This window comes from Pelodiscus sinensis, chromosome 11 (genome assembly GCF_049634645.1).
Source record: "Pelodiscus sinensis isolate JC-2024 chromosome 11, ASM4963464v1, whole genome shotgun sequence".
NCBI lineage: Eukaryota > Metazoa > Chordata > Testudines > Trionychidae > Pelodiscus > Pelodiscus sinensis.
The window spans coordinates 9,772,369-9,786,845 of record NC_134721.1 but is presented as its reverse complement, the minus strand read 5'-3'; the positions used below and the strand labels follow the sequence as shown (position 1 = coordinate 9,786,845).

The 14,477-nt window shown below is 46.3% G+C and overlaps 1 protein-coding gene across 49 annotated transcripts in view; it reads left to right on the top strand.

The window, feature by feature from the left end:
• FOXP1 (forkhead box P1) overlaps positions 1-14,477 on the top strand; it is a 562,577-nt gene that overhangs the window by 398,477 nt on the left and 149,623 nt on the right. The gene's annotated exons all lie outside the window — the stretch shown is intronic.

Genomic DNA, 14,477 nt, shown 5'->3' with positions numbered 1-14,477 from the left:
GTGTATTATCTAGGGTACGGGTGCTTCTTTTTGACAAGGACCTAGATTATGATCAAAAAAGAAAAATTGCATGATGCTTTGAAGTTGCATGAGGAGCTGCACGTCAGAAATGGTTCCTAGGAAGGACTTTAGTCAGGACAAGGCAGGGGCTTTATGAAACTAGTTTGAGGAGGGTATTCCTTGCATAACTGGCTTGGTTGGGAGCACTAAGAAGTTTGTGCAGGAAATGGACAAATAGGCAGTAGAGCCTGGAATTGTATGTTTAGTATAAGGAGAGAAGATGACATGGCAGAACACAAGAGCAGATGAGTAGAAACTAGCTAGGTACGGATCAAAAGCTTGGATTTGATGTAGTGTGTGTGGGGGGGGGGAGGTAGCAGAGTTTCTGAGAGGGCTTTTGGTAAGGTCAGAACAACAGGTCAGAAAAAGGTTCTTAGCATTAGAATTTTGAATAGACCCCAAGGAATGAAAGGTGGATGTTGGGAGGACAGAGAGCTAGAGAATGCCATAAGCCAAATGAGAGATTATGAGAGTGTCAGAGGTGTAGACAAAGACTAAAGGCCGTATCTTACAGATGTAACGGAGCACACTTCAAACACCACCACAATTTATGGATTTTGATAGTGAGCAGAGTCAAATATGACAGCCAAGCTATGGGCCTGAGTAACAGAGTTTAAGGTGGTGTCAACTAAGGATGTAATAGGATAAATAAACAATTACATGGTTAACTTAAAAGTCGGGGTTAATCGGTTACTGCAACCAGTTTTATGCAAGTTCCCGCCCCGCTCCCTGGGAACCAGCTGCCACCCAGCACTGCTGCCTTTGCGTCTTGGCAGAGGTAACAGAGTGAAGCGTCGGCAAGTGCATGCCAGGAGCCGGCTCCCAGCATGCACCAGCTCCTATGGAACTGGCTGCAGGTGCGTGTATCCGAGCAAAAACATCTCTTGTGTCAGCAGTGCCAGTGAGTGAAAGGGAAGACAGGAATTAGCATATCAGGTTGGACCCGTGGTCCATTCAGAATCCCCCCCCCCCCACACTCCTTCCCACTAGGGACTCATGCCCTGCAAGAGGCTTGGCACGCTCCTCCACCCCAGGCCAATCAGCTCTCCCCACTGCCCTGCCAGGAGCACGTGGCGCTTTGAAGCGCCACACACTGCTCGCACGGTGGGAGGAGGCTTTGCACGCTCCCCGCCCCCAGGCCAATTAAGACCTGGGGGCGAGGGAGTATGTGAAGCCTTCTCCACTCTGTCCCCGCTCTGCTCGCAGTGTGCAGCACTTTGAAATGCCATGCACCTACTAATTGTTTTGGGGTCAGGGGAGCAGAAGGGCCTCTGCAGGCTGGATTCACCCTCTTGGCGGGCTGGATCCAGCCCGTGGAGGCTCTTTTGCCCACTCCTACACTAGAGGCACCTTTTCTGTACTATACATTGTTGTGTAAACTTTTATCATGTCTCCTCTTATTCTCCTCTCTTTAAATTGAAAAGTCCCAGGCTTGTCAACTTTCTTCCCATATCTTCTCAGGGCTCTAATAGTTTTTGTCACCTGTGTCTGAACCCCTTCCAGTTCTGCTTTACCATTTTGAAACATAGAGTTACTAGAACTGTTCTAAGTTAGTGAGTGCCACCGAATCATAAAATGGAATTGTAATATTTGTGGTGTTATTTTCCATCCCATTATTTATGGATCCTAATATTGTGTTTGGTTTGTGATTCCCTGCTGTGCAGTGAACAGTGATTGCATTGAGATGTCCGCAGCGATGATGAAGTCTTCTTCCTGAGTGGTTACAGATAATTCAGAACCCAGTAATGTATACGTGTCGTTAAAATTATTCCTTTCAGTAGTCAGTGCCTTTCAGTTGTTAATGGACAGTCTCTTGAAAGTTCCTACAGTCTTCACAAGTCTCAACTAATCTAGATAATAGTTTGTTACATGCAGGTTTTGCCACTGTGTTTTCGATCCCCAGATAATTACTGAATTTGTAAAAACAGTATTAGTACGAGTAGAGAACTTAAGGCTTTTTTCACATTTTTGCCATGTTGAAAATTGGGTTTTTATTCCATGAGCCTCTGAATGCTGTTTTGCCCTATTATATAGGACAACATGAAGGCAGCCCCACACAATATACAGGTCACATCATTGCCACCAAAAGGCTGTTTCCACTTGTCCATGACCTCTTATTGGAGGAGAATTTCCTTGACTTCTGATGCCCCAAAAGAATCTGCAGTGGCTGGTCTTCCAAATATTCAACAGTCTGATTCACTTTGGCTAACCATGGAGAATATCAGAAGCTGATTCATTTGAGCCTGAGAAAATTGTCTGGAAATCTCAAGATTTCTTCATCCTTCAGACAGTTTGGTTCAAGTTCAGTATGCATTATAAGCAAGGCTCTTGTCAGGTGAGTTTCATTCTATCAGGAGGCATTTGCCCAACCCTTCTTTCTCACTGGGATAGGCCACAAACATTCTGGGCTTTGCTGTGTCAATAGAAAGGGAAATTTGTCTTGATCTTTGAGCATCTTTCACCAGGTGATTTCTGAGTGGCTCTGAAAAGTCTCCATGGTGAGTCTTTGACATAAATGAGAGAAGTGTGGAACAAGTGCTTTTACTGCATTACTGCATGTAAGAGGGCTGCGGAAGATTTCAGACGTGACTAGAGAGTAGAATTTTGTTAGCGTCTCTTGCTACCATTGGTGGTCCTAGATTCACTGGTACCTTTGGCCTAGCTGGATTGGGCCCTGCCTCTCCTCCTCTCTCACTTCCTGTCTGCTGCCTTTCTTTCACCTTTCAACATTTATGGAAAGGACAAAAACTCCCTTCCTCTCCCTACCTGCCAACTTTCATTGTTTCTGAGCAGTTCTTGCATAGCTGGCAACATCTGAAAATGACAAACAGAGCTGTGTGAAGGCAAATCTTTGTCTCTTCTGAATGCCGGAAAGGCTTTTTTGAAGCAGAAGCGGCATAGTTCTGCTGGACAGGGACAGGATTTAGGGAGCCAGGCAGACCCACTCTGCGAGGGATGCCAGCGGGTCAGGAAGCATCAGGATTTAGGTCAGGGATGGCCAAGAAAGGACACAAGCACTACAGAAGATACTCCAATGCTGATGACAGAGTGACTGTTCTGGAGGGACTCCACTGCCTGCTTTTCTATGATGCTGGAAGAAAGGATTCTTATTTCTTCTGCCACATGTTTCCTTATTTCCAGAGAGAAACTTCTCCACACACAGCGATGCTTTTGGGGAAGGATTTGGGCCTGTGGAAGGAAAAAACACATCTTTTTGTCTTCTCCATTGACATCCATTAAGCTCGGAGACGTTTCAGGGGCGCACAGTGGTGAAAATTATAAATACTTTTTTTGCGGGGGAGAGGAACTGGCCTCCTCTGTGTATAGGTAGAATATAAATTGGTTCCTGTATTGCTCCAGCAAAGGAATCGCTCAGGAAGTGCATAGCTACATCCATCTGCCCAATTCAGGCAATCAGGGCCATCCAATCAGCATATTTTATTTAATGAATAAATCAATTTTTATCAAAGCTTCTCCTTCCACTCGGCACCAATATACAGAGTGACTTATGTCCCCTTATTAAAAGTTAGCCTTCCACAGAAAACTGTGCAGCAACAAATGGGTGGAGGGCAGGTGAAGAGTGGAGGAGAGGAGGTAGGTCTGGGGAGGAGATGAATAGGGAAAGGAAGGGCAGCCAAAAACAAGGGTTAACTGAGGAGTAATAGAGCAAGGCTGAGATGAAAAATCAGAGATGGGGTATGAGAGACAGAGAAATGGAAGTGGAGAGAGGTGCCATTGCATGTTTTCCTGGCAGGGAAGGGGTTGAGAGCAATGGTTTAAGAGGAGCAGAGGAATCAGACATTACAAGAAAACACCACTTTTCTTTGCCTATCTTTGGGCACTGTCTCTTTTTTGTTCCTTTACAATTTGCTAGCTGGTTCTGCGCCCCTCCCCTTGTTCTGCCCCTCCTAGAGGAAGCATACCAGGTGCTGCAGCAGCTGGTTTGCACCTTTTTTGCCTCCTGCTCTGTTCGCCCTGAGTCTTCTGATCCTCAGCTTCTCTGTGGTGCATTCCAACGTAAGAGCTCACTCTGCTGCCAGTCTCCCACTACACTGGTCACCCCCACCTGCTGCTCCAAGAAGAAAGATGCAGTTAGGGAGGAGTGGGAGTGAAATTAACAAATCCGGAAGCTGTCCTGTCTCCAGACTTCAGAGCTTGGTAATTGCATTCTGCAGCTCCCATCCTAGGAAGTGTGGAGCAGAGCACTGTATGAAGGTGCCTGGAGGTGGGGACTGAGAGAGAGGAGAAAAATATTGGCTGAATATGATCCTGCATCTGAAAACGTAAAAGCCCTTCCTGGGCATGACTGAATAGAAGCAAGGAAGGCCACCACAATGCTGTTAACAGCCACATCTGATACTGACGAGCCTTTTTGTGTCTGAAACACTGCAGGGATTTTTAAAAACGGTCTAATTGTGTGGAAATATGCCTTGATATAATTCTTGCAAGATCAGGGAGGAATGTCTCCACATCTGGAAGTCAGGGTTGAGGTAATGTTCTCATCCCAGCCATGGTCTTGTTTTCTTCTTTTTTTAAGTGCATAATTAAAATCACGGTAAGACCGTGATACTGGCAAACAGGTGGATTACTGCTTCTGCTAACTATGCTCCTCAGACTGTCACATTACTAGCCTTGATTACTGGAAACATGCTGCTTAGATGCTACTGTCTCGCCTCTCTTAGAGTAGTTTCCTCAAACTGTGGGCTTATTGGTGGGCATATCTCTCTGCCTGCCAAAGCCCACATGTGGGGCACAATCCGTGACCAAGTCCCAAAAGAAGAGTTGTAAAAAATGATTCATGCAGGAATTGAAAAGCACATAAGGATTTTGTTCTGTATTGTACATAGCTTGTTCTGTGGCCTGTCTGACACGAGTCTGCATTTCTGATGGAAATAACTATCAACTATAAAAAAAAAATGGGCAGGGGCACAAAATGTATGGGGAAATATTTAGGGAAACACTGGAACTAGAGCAAGTGTTCCTGCTTGGAAAAGGGGGCATTTGAGGGATGTGGTGATTGAATATGAAAAGTGCTGGCATGGGGACTCTAAAACTCTTGTCCATCTTTTTATTTAGTGTGCTGATAGTCAGAAAATCCAAATTCTCACATGAGATTTTTCTTTGATTCCCAGCGAGAACTTTTCAACGTGTACTTAAATCTCACTCTCACGCCTTTCATCAATTCATAAGGGCCTGTCCTATCTGCTCTTCTGATTGCCTTTATATCTATGCTTGGCAGAACTCAATTTTTTTATAATTTTGATGGATGATACCAGTGTTTATTTTTAAGCATTACTGTCAATTTTATTTATTTAAGTTTTCAAAGTTGTGGGAAATTACGGGGGAAGAAGAGAGGTCAAACAATATTTAATTAATGATTGTGACTGTTGAGATTCAGGAAGTTAAAGTTCTGTAACTGTTAAAACACTGTCACTATGACATGTCAAAATGTAAAGTAAATACCCTTAAATCAAGCTCAATAAATTCTCCAGCATTTTTCTTACTTTTCCTATCTGTAAATTTCAGTTACTACCAATGGGCATGTTATCCCTTCTGTCTCTGAATAGTGAAATGGACATTTACATTTACTGATACATTTACCGATTAAAAATCTAATCCTGCCAAGCCTGTTCATATCATAGGCCGTTATTTTTCACACCGTTAGCCCTATATTGAGCGGCTGGGACTCAGCAGGGTTTCCCCTTCAGTGACAACTCATGCTCGTGGGGGGTTTTGGTGCTAGCATTGAGTGCAGAGGGTCTTTATATCCTCTGCTGTTAATATTCCCTTTCTTCTTCTCCCCCTCTTTCCCACCTCCCCTACCAGTGGTGCCCAGGAAATTTGAAGCCGTGTGTAGGGAAGAAAGATATTTGCTGTCTGCTTCAGGGCTGTGGGTTCAATTAAGAGAGGAGTGGAAAGGTAGATTAAGGTTGTGGAGGCCTCCCTTGAACTCTTATTTCCCTTCCATGTATGGTCCCCCTGGAGCTCTTTACCTGTTCATCCTTGGCCCATGGGGGTTCACATGTCATTCTCTAGTTTGTCTGAGTCAGTCTTACTGTATCTGGAAAAGCTTTGCGGAGAGAAACAAGCTGAAGTGTGGTAGACCTAGACCCCGGCTACTCAAACGGCATGTCCTTTTTTAGTCAGGTGTTTAATTATTAGCTGATCGATATGAATTAGGGATGTTACATGTAGATGAATTAACTAATCGAATAATCAATGGGATTTCCATCGACTATTTGATTAGTCTATATGGGCGCCTTCGCTTTTGCACTGGGAGCATGAAGGAGTGTGGGGCTTTCTTTTGAAATGTACAGTTCAAAGGCTGAAGTGCAGCAGGGGGAGTCCCCGCTAGCCCCACGCTCCCTGCAGCTCCTCAGCCTTTGAAATTTATAAGAGCCCCAGTTGGGATCTTGTACATTGCAAAAGGAAGCCTCACAGGGAGCCCGCTCCCTGTGGCCCTCAGCCCTTGAAATGTATAAGAGTCCCGCTGAGCCTCTTGTACAGTTAAAAAGCAGAATCACAACAGAAGCAGCGCAAGCAGAGACTGCTTCCGTCCCCGCTTGTGCCGTTTCCCACTGTGCCTCTATATCCGCAGCTCCCCGTGGAAACGGTGCTGGGGGGAACCAGCTTTTAAGTTATCTCCTCCCTCCTTGTTGCCTCTCTCTGATAGAAGCAGCAAGGGGTGGTGGAAACAACTAGTTGCATCACTAGTCGATTAGTTTCTTACATCCCTAATATGAATATTAAGAACCTGGAGGGTGAGACTGAAGCTCATTTGCTTTCATAAAAATAGAGTCTGATTGGGAAAAAAGCAGCTTGAGAGCTACTTCCCTAGTACACTGGCATCAATGGAGGAAGAGTTAACAAAAGGCTCTGGAGGGCAGGACATTGTAATAATATTTCCAATGTACTGTTCCTGTATCGATTGTACACAGCACTGCACATTTACATGGCCCTTCTGTTTGTAAAAACGTTTTTATCCCTTTTTCCCTAAAATGTTTTCCACCCTTTCATCCTCTTCTCAGATCAGCAGCTGCTGCTGTTCTGAAGTCTTTGGAGTTTCTCCAGATTTATATTGGGAGCAAAAATTGGTCCCCTAGTCTTGTGTTTATGACTTTAAAATTATGGTGGAAATTGGAAGAATGAGTTGCTCGTAATGCAAGTGTTCAGAGAGAGCAACAACATCAGCTGTGGGAGAATAGGTGTCCTGGGCAAACAGCTGAGGAATTGTATTCTGCCTAACTTGGCAAAAACCAAAAATCTTGCCCTGCCTATCTCAAAAGGGGTAAGTTGTCCCCCTCCTGTCCCCCGTGTGGAACTAGTTGGCTAGTATTTAGTGGCTGTTGCCTTCCATCCCACATGTGATTGTGTTCAGTGGTTAGTGAAGTGTTTCCCTTATATCTTTTATAATTTGAGCATTGGGAGCATTCGATGATAGATGCTGCATCGACATTATGCTGAAGTCGATGGTAAAACTCTCCCTGGGTTCGATGTCACCAAGACTTGGGGACTTGCTCTGTTTCTTTTTACTAAGTCTCTGAAATACAAGATTTAATTGTCTTTCTAGATGTAGACACACTGACCACTGCACACTTACAAAAGAGCGTGCTGACTGTTTGGGGTCTGTGTGAAATGAGCTTGAGGTGGGCTCGGTCCACTTTCTGACACAGAGGCAACCATGTCATGTCGCCAAAGCTTTTCTCACAGCTGGCAGTTAGCAGTACCAGGACCTCTGCTTCCAGTCTTGGCAGAAGCAAGTATCAGATATGGGGTAAGGAACTACTCTCTCATGCCCTGTTGAACAAGATGGGTGAGCAGGCCTGCAAGAGGAAGATAGCTGTGTAATAATAGGTCCACAGATTGGTAAAGGCCTTTTTTTTCCTCTCCTTCGGTGACAATCTAGCGCCCTATTAGCACTGAATTCATGTACAGGCAGTCCCCGAGTTACGCGGATCCGACTTATGTCGGATCCGCAGGAACGAACGGGGATTTTCTCGCCCCGGAGGACTGGAGCGGCGGGACGCCTGCTGGGGGAGCCAGCAGACCAGGGAGACGCTGAGCAAAGCGGCGGAGGACCCAGGGCCGGACCCGCGGCTCTTCCAGCTGGATCAGCTGAGCTGGATCAGCTGGAAGCGCTGCGGGTCTGGCCCGGGTCCTCCACGGCTTTGCTCCGTGTCTCCCTGGTCTGCTGGGGGGGGACGCAGCTAGTGCCCCCGCCCCCAGCAGACCAGGGAGACGTGGAGCAAAGCCCGGGGCCTGTGGTAGAGCAGGTGCGGTGCTGCCAGTTGGTCCCGCAGCACCGCTCCTCGGCGCTACTGGACCAACCCAGCAGCACCCCAGCTGCTCTGCCCCAGGCGTCCTGATTCAGCCGCTGCTGATCAGTTTCAGCAGCGGCTGAATCAGGACGCCTGGGGCAGAGCAGCTGGGGTGCTGCTGGGTTGGTCCAGTAGCGCCGAGGAGCGGCCGCGCTACTGGACCAACCCAGCAGCACCCCAGCTGCTCTGCCCCAGGCGTCCCCAAGTCAGCTGCTGCTGAAACTGACCAGTGGCTGACTACAGGAAGCCCGAGGCAGAGTTGCTCTGCCCCAGGCTTCCTGGAATCAGCTGCTAATCAGTTTCAGCAGCAGCTGACTTGGGGACGCCTGGGGTTCTTAAGTTGAATCTGTATGTAAGTCAGAACTGGTGTCCAGATTCAGCCACTGTTGAAACTGATGAGTTTCAGCAGCGGCTGAATCTGGATGCCAGTTCCGACTTACATACAGATTCAACTTAAGAACAAACCTACAGTGCCTATCTTGTACATAACCCGGCGACTGCCTGTATAAATAAAAAGGTGCCTTCTACTCAGGAGATGATGTGTTCAGAAACGGTCTTGATGGCGAATCTTTGTGCCATTGATGGCTGAGGGACTGAATTCACTCTCACCTTAATTTCTCCTTTTATCCTGGCTTGTTGTACGGTACTGGCAGCCCCAAGAGGTTTCTCAAGCCAACCTGTAAATCTCAGCCTTGTGCAGGCGTGTCTGCAGGAGAGAGGCGATCCAGAACTGAGCTAGTGCTGAAACTGTCTCTCGAGGAGTGATTGTCGGATGGTATTCAGTGATGAGTGCGCGTGTGGTGATGGCTGCTGTTCACTGGGGTTAAATTGAGATCAGCAAATTTAATTTCCAAAGGCGCTCCAAATGGGCTTGAAATAGCTTCTGGAGGAAGGGAAAAAGAGGGCTAGTGCTTTCCCTGCTAAGCTAACCATCTTTTTCTTTTACACACACACACACCCTTTCCCTTCCCTACACGTGTGATGATGACTGTGGATTAGACTTCAAAGTGACATAGCCGAGCGGGGTGGCTCATAGGTGAGGGTGGAGTGAGAATTTGAGGAAAAAAATTGGAGGAAGACTAAGGGAGTGGGGAAAAGTTGTACTGCTGGAAACCTACAGGTGTCTTGGTGCAGCTCGCAGTAAGCACCCTACTTGAGAGCCATTCCTCACCATAGGCAACATTCCCTGTTTTAGAGACAGGCTCTTCTGTTGTTTGGTCTCTCTTGCTTACTAAGTCATTCACAGGAGAAGATACAGAAAATGCTGCTTGGTGCCACATTCGATTGCTTGCCCCAAGATGGCCCCATCACTCAGTGTTTGTTGCCCTGTGGTATGGTCTCTTCCTTCCTCCTTTTGTTCTTCCTTCCCTCTGACATATTCTCTGTGTCTCCCTCCTGCAACTCACCTGCTGTTCTCACCCTTTGCTTCCCCAACCTGATTTGTGTGCTTCTCTTCTGCTCTCTCCCCATACTGGTCTCTCCCTGTGGGAAGTATCAGAGGGGTAGCCGTGTTAGTCTGAATCTGCATAAACAATGAGAAGTCCTGTGGCACCTTATAGACTAACAGATTTATTGGAGCATAAGCTTGCGGGGTTGCTCTGAAAACTTTGTCACCTCCTGCCCCCACACCACTAATTCTCAGTGCAAGGAGCAGGGGAGGAGTTGTGAGGAGGATTTCAGGCTCATCTGCTGGTACTTGTGAAGAGACAGGAAAGAGTTGCATAAAGTAAACAGGTTCAGTTCTGCCCTCATGCAGTTGCAGGGATCTCAGCAGCTGGAGATGGTAGGGAAGGAGAGTGGCCAGCTGAGCAAGGGTTTGGCTCTGTCCTTGCTCAGTTAGGCTTACCAGATGTCCTGATTTTATAGCAGTGATTTGCAAACTTTTGTACTGGTGACCCCCTTTCACATAGCAAGCCTCTGAGTGCAGCCCGCCCTGATCAATTAAAATCACTTTAAAAAATATTTAGCGCCATTATAAATGCTGGAGGAAAAGCGGGGATTGTGGTAAAGGCTGACAGCTTGCAGCTCCCCTTCCACCCCCACCCCGATGTAATAACTTCATGCCCCCCAGAAGGGTTGTGACCCCCAGTTTGAGAGCCCCTGTGTTTGTCTTATCCCCTACCTGCTGTCCCAATTTTTCACACTTGCTCTCTAGTTGTCCTGTGCTCAAGGCTTTACCCTTTAAGCACTTACCTATGGCATGGGAATGGAGTACGGTTGCCAACCCTCCAGGATTGTGCTGGAGTCTCCAGGAATTAAGATTAATCTTTAATGAAAGAGTATGTCATGTGATGAATCCTCCAGGAATACATCCAACCACAACTGGCAACCCTAGAGTGGAGAGCTGCTTTTTAGCTACCCACCATCCTCCAAAACTCCACCTGACCAGCTAATTGACTAAAGCCCTGAGCTTGGGTCATACAGTGTGTGGCTCCCCAGCTGCAGGGCAGGACTGTTCCGCTTGGAGAGAGCGGCTTTAAGGCTTCATGATCACAGCCATCAGCAGCCTGGCTGCAGAGAGCTTCACGGCCAGCTTGAGTAGAAACCAGTCGTTTCTTGCACGGCTAGTTGTTCTGGGAATCTTCAAAAATTTCTGGCAGCCAGGTTTAGTTGTGCAACCTCTCAGCTGCCAGAACGGATAGAATATGATCATATCACATGAAATGCATGCAAGGTCTGCTATAGCAACTGTATTTCAAAGAGACAACACATATGGTGGCTGGTTCTTTTTGGAATATTATCTATAAGCTGAAGATGTTTTATTCAAAAAGGCTGTAGCTTGAAAGGTTAGGGATGTGCTGATTGTTTGATATATGTTTAAATAGAGGCTCCTGTGTGGGATTTTTTTTTTGGGGGGGGGACTATAGAATATAATTACTGGGAACTAAAATGATCATTTGATTGCACATTTCTCTGGAATTATTCTTCTGCAGACCCAGTCTTAATATATAATAATATGTTGCACATGTACTGTATGGCATTTCTTGTCTGAGAAACCCAGAGCACTTTGCAAGTATTCATTAATTAAATAAGCTGCACAACACCCCATTAAATAGGTGAGGATTCTTTGTCCATCCCCATAAACCATGTGAGAATCTCTTTTCTGCTCTGTTTGAGGCAATTTAACAAGTAACCAGATTAATTACATAAAAATAGCTGGATGTGCAGGAATTAATTTTTAATATAATTTCAAAGCATTTTAAAATTTTACGTTTTCCAAGTTGCACAAAATTATGAGATATAAGCATTTTTCTGTATTGATTTACATTTTCACAGTTGTGGGAAATAATTGAGGGGTTAGATACTTATTTAAAGTCTGTAGGTGTTGGGATTCAAAAAGCTAAAGCTATCTGTTAAAAACACAAATTGTCAGCATCACAAGTCAAAATGCATAAATATCCCTAAATCAGTCTTTAATAAGTTCTCAAGCAGCGTTTTCTTTCTTTATCTATCTGTAAATTTTGATGATTTTTAATGGAAATATAATTTTCCATGTTTTGTGAGTATGGTGAAAATGACATTTTCCAACATTTACAGTTAAAATCTAATCTGTCCAAGCCTACAAATAATGTTTTGCCTTCCCTATACATAGCAAGTTCCACTGAAAGATCTCCCAGTCATTTTTGCTGGATTTTATTAATTCATGGCCAATAGAATCTTTCTCTATAGGCTAAACTACCAGAGTAGTTCCATGCACACACACATAACTACGAGTGCACACAATTTATTTGAAGATATGATTTGTGCACGTAGTTGACAGCTTCTCACGCTCTTTCCCCCTTTAAGGATCACAGGACTCTGCTACACATGCACATCAAAATGCCATTTTTTCTGTGTGTGGCAGGTGCCCATAACTTTGAATGGCTATCCCTAAATCTGGAGTCTGGTTTTATGTTTATTTTTATCCCACCAATCTCGGCTGGAAATCACAGCCACCTTTGAAATTTTACGAATGTGACGAGGACTTGTTATTAAAGTGCATATTGAAAACAGTGATGTGAAAAGAAGGCAGGATATGGGGGAGGGTCTCCTCCATAGTGTACTGTCAATTCAAGCATTCAGCCAGGCTACAGCAAAACGCAGAGCACTCCAAGCACCTAATTCTGGAAGGGGCTGAGTGCTTTTCTAAAACCCAGTGTGCACCTTCCTCTTCCTCTGAAATCCAGGGAAAGGAGAGAGACAAAATCCTTAGCTGCACGCAATAAGCACTGGGTGCTGATGAATCTGAAGGAAAATATTTGTGCCAACCCTATCTTGACCCTTTTGTTCTGCCCCACTCCCAGCTTGATTCACTGCAGTGGTTTTCAAACTTTCTTTTCTTGCAACCCAGTTGACTAGAGTGCAGGCAAATGATGCTGTTGCCTTCCCTTACTTCTTGCAGGAGCAAGGGTACCGGCCGCCGACAGGCACCTTCTGAGTTTGATTTAGTGTCTCTTAACTAGTCCCGCTAAATCAAACTCTGGAAAAATCATTCACTGCAGTGTGGTTCTGTTTAGTGAAGACATGGCCTTTGACTTGGCCTACCCCGATGTGCATTGCCATGATGGCTGGGCCAAACCTGAGTGGCGCTGAGACCTTGGAGTTTGCAGTGCCTAGAGCAGGGAGGGGAGCATGGCCAGCTCCGGCGACAGGAGCTACAACATGACCCTTTGAAACATTCTGGCAACCCAATTTTGGGTCCAGACCCATGGATGGAGAAACCCTGGTTTAGAGCAACCCCACGGACTAATTCGCCAGAGATTGATTCCTGTAGTGCAGTGGTGCTACAAGCAGTGGTGATTCCTCACAGCATGAGCACTGGGGACAAGGAGGGAGAGATGTAAAAGCAGGCTTTACTGGCTGTTGGCCATCTGGAGGTTCTGTCCTTCCAGGGAATCCCATACGGGCCAGCTGCAATGACTGTCTCAGGCCCCTTTATGAGGTCAGGCTTTGGCCCTGAAGGTATGTGTTCAAAGGTTACAAAAGAACAAAATCTTGCTGTTTTGGGGCAGCATCCTGTGAGGTGCTATGCATCCCCACCAAGCCACTGAAGTCAATGGGTCCCTTCGCATGAAAATTTCTCCTCATCACCAGGCCTTTCCTGGCTGATCTAGGAAACAGGTTGTGCCTTTAAGATGTTATACTTAGAAAAAGCCATTCATAACGTATGCCAGTACTGAGACCCCCTAAACAAATGTCATTCCTCTATTGAAGGTGCATTAATTAAATGTCTCCAGGAGCATATGCAGTCAGAGTGTGGCAGTCACACTCCCTCCTTCCATACAGACATCTTGCACAGGGACCATTTTTCTTATTTTACATTAATGAAGTCTTCAGTCTGCCCACTTCTACACCTACACATGTACTGAACATCTCCAAGGAGACAGAGAAACCCTGAGTCCAGCAATGGTGAATCCTCCACTGAGCCAGCAGGCTACAGTCCCAGGCAATTCTTCGAGGCATCTTAATTTCCAGATGTCTCCCTGCAGACAGTCTTTGTCTCCTGGCTCTTGCAGGCAGGCTATCTCCCATGGCCCTCTCCTTCACATCTGAAATGCTGGTGAGTGCACCAAGTGTTTGCAAATGAGCTTGGCAGAAGGATATTCTTCCCACTTTCCAGGGGTGCCAGTAGTGGGGAGAGCAGGAGAGGATAGCTGCCCTGGAACCCAGCGATTTAAAAGGGCCTGGGGTTCCTGGCCGACCATTACCATGGCAGCAGCAAGTGCCCCAGACCCTCTGAATCGCTGCCAGAACCCCAGAGTGGCGCATGCTTCATGATGTCGAAGGGCTGGCTGGGGGACATTCGACCCTAGCCCCTACTGTTTCCATCTGAGGCCCTTCCCATTCCAGGGCTTGGAGCTGGGCCACCCCAGACCCCACAACATCTGTCCTAAGCCCTGCCAGTGTGTGTCTCCTCTCTTTTATTCCCCCACCTCATCAAACAGGCTGTTTGCAGCTACCTGGCTCTAGTTCTGAGCCCCTTTCTTGCAATTGGGAGCGTATTTCCAACGCTACCCAATGCATGTCTCACTTCCCCCCCAGGAATCATGCCTCAGTCTTGAGTCCCCTCTTCAAGGCATGACTTTCTCTGGTTCCTCTTTACTCACCTCCCATTGAAGC